We start from the raw sequence: 8,187 nt of genomic DNA, 5'->3' as shown, positions 1-8,187 counted from the left end.
ATCACAGCCCCTGAACGAATTTTGTAAGAATTTCTCTCTCTTTCACTGTCTTTGTTTCACCTGTTTTGAAGAGTAATTGATTTTTATAATGGGGTTTAGCTGCTTTTCAGTACTGTGTTTATGCCGCTTTATACCCACTTGACTCACTTACAGAGAGATATGAATACATAGGTTTTAAGATTCTTACTAGTCAGATATATTCTTGGGCGGTGAATAGGGGGTGTTGAGTCCAGTTCACTGAGCAAGGAGTAGGTCTTGTCTCTTACATATTGGGTTTATGGAACGGTATCTGAGCTAATTTGAAACCCTTGTTTTATGCATCACCCCACCTCACCTTTCCCGTTAAGCAGCCATAGTGTGTTTTCTAAACGTGTGACTCTGTTCTGTTTTGTAATTCAGTTCAAGGGTAGCGGTTTTTACATTCCCTCTATAAGTGATATCTTATGATAAGTGTCTTTTTCTGTGTGATTTATTTCACTTAGAATCGTCATACCTAAATCCACTCATCATACCGCTACTAGCCTTATGACATTGATTTCATGGCTGAGTGATATTCCATTGTACATAAGGACCACAACTTCTTTATCCATTCTTCTCTTTCCTGGGATATTTAAGGTGTAACGAAGTGGAGGTTCTTGTCAACAGAGTAGCCCAAAACTTTGGGGTGCCTGTGTCTTGCTGATTTTTAGTTTTCCCAATTTATACGCCCATGAGTGGAAGTGCCCTATGCTCTCTAAGCTGAGTTTTTTAGATGTTTCAGGACACACCGTACACTTCTGCAGAGTGGCTGTTGGCAATTTACATCCCGCCCATCAGCGTAGCAAGGCTCCCATTTCTCCATGGCCTGTCCTGCATTTCTGGTTTTGACACTTTATTCAGCATGGCCCTTTTGACCGATGGGAAGCGAGACTTCTTTGTAGCGCTGATTTGCCTTTCCAGGTTGCTTGGTTGGCCAAAAAGGGCGTATGCGTTTTTTCCTGAATATATTCAGGAAAAAACGCATACGCCCTTTTTGGCCAAGGGCATCATTGTCGAGGTTTTGCCGCTTTTCCTGTGCTTTAAAGGCGATTCGAATCTACCTCCTGAAATCTGTTTCCTGCAATTCTGCCTTGCTTTCAAATCCTCTTCGTTGCCTTCCCTCAATATATTTGTGGACGAGAGTTATCATTTCTAAGTCTGCAGGTTTGTGAATTGCAGTGCCCCTGAGCTCCATGATTCAACTCGCTTTCTTGGGAGCTGGCCGCAAAAGCGCAGGATTGCTTCAGGCCGTATTCTGGTTCCAGGCGGCAGGCTGAGCCTGTGGTTAATTCTTCTTCCTGATGGGAAAATAGAGTGACCTGTGCCTGTCCCAACACCTAGAGCTAGTCTCTCATTGGTTCCCCCTCTTCCCGTGCATCCTCAGGACAAATTGCAACCTGTACGGAACAGGAGGATAAAGGTGCTGATTCTCCAAGGAGGGAGATTGCTAGTAAAGCGGCTGGAATGGCGAACCGGAGCACAAGGAGATGAGAAATGAGGTGCGTTTTAGCAACCTTTCCCGATCACACGGTGTACCGTCTTCGGGGTTTCTCATGCATGTTTTCAGTGTAGGATGATGCCCTTGAACCTGGAGATTTGGGACCCATGGGATGGGTACCACGCCGTATTACTTTAAAGGGTCTGCGTTAGCTCAGCCAACCTCACCAAACCTCTCAGCCCCACGAGTGTCCACCCTTATGTCTCAATCAGCTGTGGGTCTAGATATGGTCAATCCAGGTGGCATCACAGCCCCTGAACGAATTTTGTAAGAATTTCTCTCTCTTTCACTGTCTTTGTTTCACGGGTTTTGAAAAGTAATTGATTTTTATAATGGGGTTTAGCTGCTTTTCACTGCTGTGTTTATGCCGCTTTATACCCACTTGACTCACTTACAGAGAGATATCAATACATAGGTTTTAAGATTCTTACTAGTCAGATATATTCTTGGGCGGTGAATAGGGGGTGTTGAGTCCAGTTCACTGAGCAAGGAGTAGGTCTTGTCTCTTACATATAGGGTTTATGGAACGGTATCTGAGCTAATTTGAAACCCTTGTTTTATGCATCACCCCACCTCACCTTTCCCGTTAAGCAGACATAGTCTGTTTTCTAAACGTGTGACTCTGTTCTGTTTTGTAATTCAGTTCAAGGGTAGCGGTTTTCACATTCCCTCTATAAGTGATATCTTATGATAAGTGTCTTTTTCTGTGTGACTTATTTCACTTAGAATCGTCATACCTAAATCCACTCATCATGCTGCTACTAGCCTTATGACATTGATTTCATGGCTGAGTGATATTCCATTGTACATAAGGACCGCAACTTCTTTATCCATTCTTCTCTTTCCTGGGATATTTAAGGTGTAGCGAAGTGGAGGTTCTTGTCAACAGAGTAGCCCAAAACTTTGAGGTGCCTGTGTCATGCTGATTTTTAGTTTTCCCACTTTATACTCCCATGAGTGGAAGTGCGCTATGCTCTCTAAGCTGAGTTTTTTAGATGTTTCAGGACACACTGTACACTTCTCCAGAGTGGCTGTTGGCAATTTACATCCCGCCCATCAGCGTAGCAAGGCTTCCATTTCTCCATGGCCTGTCCTGCATTTCTGGTTTTGACACTTTATTCAGCATGGCCCTTTTGACCGATGGGAAGCGAGACTTCTTTGTAGCGCTGATTTGCCTTTCCAGGTTGCTTGGTTGGCCAAAAAGGGCGTATGCGTTTTTTCCTGAATATATTCAGGAAAAAACGCATACGCCCTTTTTGGCCAAGGGCATCATTGTCGAGGTTTTGCCGCTTTTCCTGTGCTTTAAAGGCGATTCGAATCTACCTCCTGAACTCTGTTTCCTGCAATTCTGCCTTGCTTTCAAATCCTCTTCGTTGCCTTCCCTCAATATATTTGTGGACGAGAGTTATCATTTCTAAGTCTGCAGGTTTGTGAATTGCAGTGCCCCTGAGCTCCATGATTCAACTCGCTTTCTTGGGAGCTGGCCGCAAAAGCGCAGGATTGCTTCAGGCCGTATTCTGGTTCCAGGCGGCAGGCTGAGCCTGTGGTTAATTCTTCTTCCTGATGGGAAAATAGAGTGACCTGTGCCTGTCCCAACACCTAGAGCTAGTCTCTCATTGGTTCCCCCTCTTCCCGTGCATCCTCAGGACAAATTGCAACCTGTACGGAACAGGAGGATAAAGGTGCTGATTCTCCAAGGAGGGAGATTGCTAGTAAAGCGGCTGGAATGGAGAACCGGAGCACAAGGAGATGAGAAATGAGGTGCGTTTTAGAAACCTTTCCCGATCACACGGTGTACCATCTTCGGGGTTTCTCATGCATGTTTTCAATGTAGGACGATGCCCTTGAACCTGGAGATTTGGGACCCATGGGATGGGTACCACGCCGTATTTCTTTACAGGGTCTGCGTTTGCTCACCCAACCTCACCAAACCTCTCAGCCCCAAGAGTGTCCACCCTTATGTCTCAATCAGCTGTGGGTCTAGATATGGTCAATCCAGGTGGCATCACAGCCCCTGAACGAATTTTGTAAGAATTTCTCTCTCTTTCACTGTCTTTGTTTCACGGGTTTTGAAAAGTAATTGATTTTTATAATGGGGTTTAGCTGCTTTTCACTGCTGCGTTTATGCCGCTTTACACCCACTTGACTCACTTACAGAGAGATATCAATATATAGGTTTTAAGATTCTTACTTCTCAGATATATTCTTGGGCGGTGAATAGGGGGTGTTGAGTCCAGTTCATTGAGCAAGGAGTAGGTCTTGTCTCTTACATATTGGGTTTATGGAACGGTATCTGAGCTAATTTGAAACCCTTGTTTTATGCATCACCCCACCTCACCTTTCCCGTTAAGCAGCCATAGTGTGTTTTCTAAACGTGTGACTCTGTTCTGTTTTGTAATTCAGTTCAAGGGTAGCGGTTTTTACATTCCCTCTATAAGTGATATCTCATGATAAGGGTCTTTTTCTGTGTGACTTATTTCACTTAGAATCGTCATACCTAAATCCACTCATCATGCTGCTACTAGCCTTATGACATTGATTTCATGGCTGAGTGATATTCCATTGTATATAAGGACCACATCTTCTTTATCCATTCTTCTCTTTCCTGGGATATTTAAGGTGTATCGAAGTGGAGGTTCTTGTCAACAGAGTAGCCCAAAACTTTGGGGTGCCTGTGTCTTGCTGATTTTTAGTTTTCCCAATTTATACGCCCATGAGTGGAAGGGCCCTATGCTCTCTAAGCTGAGTTTTTTAGATGTTTCAGGACACACCGTACACTTCTCCAGAGTGGCTGTTGGCAATTTACATCCCGCCCATCAGCGTAGCAAGGCTCCCATTTCTCCATGGCCTGTCCTGCATTTCTGGTTTTGACACTTTATTCAGCATGGCCCTTTTGACCGATGGGAAGCAAGACTTCTTTGTAGCGCTGATTTGCCTTTCCAGGTTGCTTGGTTGGCCAAAAAGGGCGTATGCGTTTTTTCCTGAATATATTCAGGAAAAAACGCATACGCCCTTTTTGGCCAAGGGCATCATTGTCGAGGTTTTGCCGCTTTTCCTGTGCTTTAAAGGCGATTCGAATCTACCTCCTGAAATCTGTTTCCTGCAATTCTGCCTTGCTTTCAAATCCTCTTCGTTGCCTTCCCTCAATATATTTGTGGACGAGAGTTATCATTTCTAAGTCTGCAGGTTTGTGAATTGCAGTGCCCCTGAGCTCCATTCTTCAACTCGCTTTCTTGGGAGCTGGCCGCAAAAGCGCAGGATTGCTTCAGGCCGTATTCTGGTTCCTGGCGGCAGGCTGAGCCTGTGGTTAATTCTTCTTCCTGATGGGAAAATAGTGTCACCTGTGCCTGTCGCAACACCTAGAGCTAGTCTCTCATTGGTTCCCCCTCTTCCCGTGCATCCTCAGGACAAATTGCAACCTGTACGGAACAGGAAGATAAAGGTGCTGATTCTCCAAGGAGGGAGATTGCTAGTAAAGCGGCTGGAATGGCGAACCGGAGCACAAGGAGATGAGAAATGAGGTGCGTTTTAGAAACCTTTCCCGATCACACGGTGTACCATCTTCGGGGTTTCTCATGCATGTTTTCAATGTAGGACGATGCCCTTGAACCTGGAGATTTGGGACCCATGGGATGGGTACCACGCCGTATTTCTTTACAGGGTCTGCGTTTGCTCACCCAACCTCACCAAACCTCTCAGCCCCAAGAGTGTCCACCCTTATGTCTCAATCAGCTGTGGGTCTAGATATGGTCAATCCAGGTGGCATCACAGCCCCTGAACGAATTTTGTAAGAATTTCTCTCTCTTTCACTGTCTTTGTTTCACGGGTTTTGAAAAGTAATTGATTTTTTTTTTTTTTTTTTTTTTTTTTTTTTAAAAAAAGCAATTTCTCTTTAATGTACGTATCACATATACATACACACCCACACCCACACACACACCTGTTGCCATGCGGTTTTTTGCAAAACCCACACTGCTTGCTGGGAGTCCAGACATATTTGCTCTCAAATGAAGAGCTATGATCTGAGCCTTCCCGTCTTACAGTAGCTATATTATCTGGGATGAACAACGGTGGCTCATCCAAAGGAAAACTTCTGCTGCTTCTTCTCTGACGGGGTTGTAGGCTCTTCTCAGGTTTTTTCAATTTCAACTTATCCTCTTCCTTAAAATGTTCTACACCACCTGTGTGCTCAAGCTCTTCCTTCACATGACTACTGGTTCTCGCTGCTGGAGCCGGCGGCTGGGGCTTATGGCACTGCTTCTGGCTGGAATGCAGCAAGTGCCCAGTTTGTGCAGCAGGATGAGGCTCTTTTGAGCAACCAGGGTGACCGAGAGGCTTTTCACTCAAAGAATGAGTCAAGGGTTTGGAAATCTGTACTAAATTTTGATCTTGTGATATCTTTCTGAATACAGAATGAGCCTGATTTTTCACAGATTTAACCCCAGAATTGCAACTCTGAAACTTTGAATCCTTATCAACTTGTTTCTTTCTCACTTTGACTGGCCTATGAAAATTTTGCTTAGATTCTGATTCATCAGCATTTCGCTTCACACTTTTGACATTAACTTTAGTTATGTTATGCATTAATTCATGCTTTGCTCCAACAACTTTTTTCCGAGTATCTGTGGTCATGGTTTGCTTAGAATGAATTACAGGTTTTGTGTGTTTGGGTTTTATGTTTTTTGACTCTAAGCAAGAAACACTATTTGACTGGCTGTCTCTGTCATCCTGAAGGTTTGCTGTTTCATGAGACTCCATTTTAATACTTTCAACAATATTCAACTGTTTTGAATTTTGGTCAGGTGCATCACCAATAGCATTTTCTAAAATATTACTTTCTGGTTCAAAAGCACTAGTATTAACCACCTCTAAGTTTGATTTATTAAATCTGGTGCCCTCCAACTGCTTATCATTAGACTCTGTGTCTTTACAATAAGCCATTTCCATTTCACTTCTTTGAAGGGAGTTCTCAGCTTTATCAGCAACTTCCACGCTATCTTTCAATTCCAAACTACATTCATTTACTTCATCCCCAGAACCAGACAAACTGACGAGGTTCTTTTCTTTCTCATTTGGGTTTGTACAAGCAGCATTGCCAGAGAAAGCAACGGAAGATGCAGGTTCCTCACTGACACTGTCATCTTCGTGGGGTAATTTTATTGTCTCCTTTGATTCTTGTTCAACTTCTCCTTCTGCCTTCATTTCTTCAACAACAGTCCCATCCATTTTACTTGAAGTGGAATCGTTCCGTTCATGTTCTTCTTTATCTGAGAACTTAAACAATGGGCTAATAGTCTTGGCTTTCCGTTCCATCAGAGTTTCATTTTTCTTCTCTTCAATACTAACACAAGTCTCTGAAAGGAGTGGACAGTTTGACTCGTGAGATGGCACATCTGCTTCTGCCTGGTTATTACTCTTCTGCTCAGAATCTAACCCAGCTCCATCCTTCACGTCAAGACAAGACGGAACTGCGGCTCCGATGGGTCCACTGTGTCGGCGGCTCCTCCTGCTCTCTTTCTGGTGCTCGCGTTTCGGTGACTCGCCAACTTCTTCTTTCATCTGACACCTTTCTTGTTGTTTCACCCCTGCTTTAGGGGCAGACACAGTCTTCCCTGATGCCTTTTTTGTGCTATTTAAAGGTGCTGCATTTGAACGCTTGGCAATAGTGCTCTGTCGCAAACTTCTTATTTGTTCTTGTGCCATTAAACGAGGTGATTTTCTTGGTGATCTCACTGAATTTTCTTCTACTTTGTCCCTCAAATTCCTGTTAGGTAAAATCAGTTCTTCTTCATCAATGGTATCATTGCCACTTTCTTTTACAACTCCTTCATCCATAATATCGTCAAGACCAACAACTCACAGGGCTGTTGTGAGGATCAAGTGAGATGATGTATGAGAACTCACTCTGTAAACTTTAGAGCACTACACAAATGTTAGTTATTATCTTCATCCTAGGGGTTAGAAGGAACCTCAAGAAGTTATCTAGTCCTCATCTTTGTATCCAAGTAGAACTTCATTTAAGAGTTCAACAAGATAGTGGTCTACCCTCCTCTACTATGAAACCTGGCACTAGATGTCAGACTTGAGAAAAAACCAAAGAGCATGATCTCCTTCCAGTGTCAGGACAACAGAGGTCAGGTGTGTACTTTACAGGGCCCGGACCTTATTTTAGTATTATCTGGTGTCATTTTTTTTCTTCAGAATGCTGCCTTCAGTTACTCCAACACTATTAAATTATCCATCCTTTCTGCTGTTGAACAAGGCATCTGGAAATTGGGATCATTGCTATCCAAAACAGGCAAACAGAACTGGTTACTTGCAGATCCTAGCATAGGATCCTTATCGCTGAGCATGTTCTTCAGCGAGTCCTCTAAGACATTTTGACTTGTACTAAAATCCTCACAGACTTCATTCTCCAGGTTGGATCCTAGAAATAGGGCATCATCTAAGTGTTCAGTAGGAATTAAATGATTAAATGTATCAACTATATCCATGAAGACTTCTGTGTGTCTTTCAGCCCAGCTCCGCCGACGAGCGCTACCACTGGCAGCGAGAGGAAGATGGTGGCCGCGCCGCCGCGGAGGAGGGGGCCGGCTGCGCCGAGAGGGGGTACGCGCAGGACGCAGGCGTCGCTGCCACAGCCTCTGCTTCCTCACGGCCCGGGCGGCCAC

General features: G+C 44.1%; 1 pseudogene across 1 annotated transcript; it reads right to left on the bottom strand.

The window, feature by feature from the left end:
• Positions 1-5,395: 5,395 nt before the first annotated feature.
• On the bottom strand, positions 5,396-7,790 carry LOC309621380 (PHD finger protein 3 pseudogene; annotated as a pseudogene). The gene is made up of 2 exons (XR_014249526.1): positions 7,679-7,790; positions 5,396-7,371 (listed from the first exon to the last, which is right to left on the bottom strand). The product of XR_014249526.1 is annotated as a PHD finger protein 3 pseudogene (transcript).
• Positions 7,791-8,187: the final 397 nt, after the last annotated feature.

This window comes from Balaenoptera borealis (assembly GCF_965194805.1).
Source record: "Balaenoptera borealis genome assembly, contig: HAP1_SCAFFOLD_370, whole genome shotgun sequence".
In the NCBI taxonomy this organism is placed as follows: domain Eukaryota; kingdom Metazoa; phylum Chordata; class Mammalia; order Artiodactyla; family Balaenopteridae; genus Balaenoptera; species Balaenoptera borealis.
This window is presented reverse-complemented; position numbering and strand designations above follow the sequence as displayed.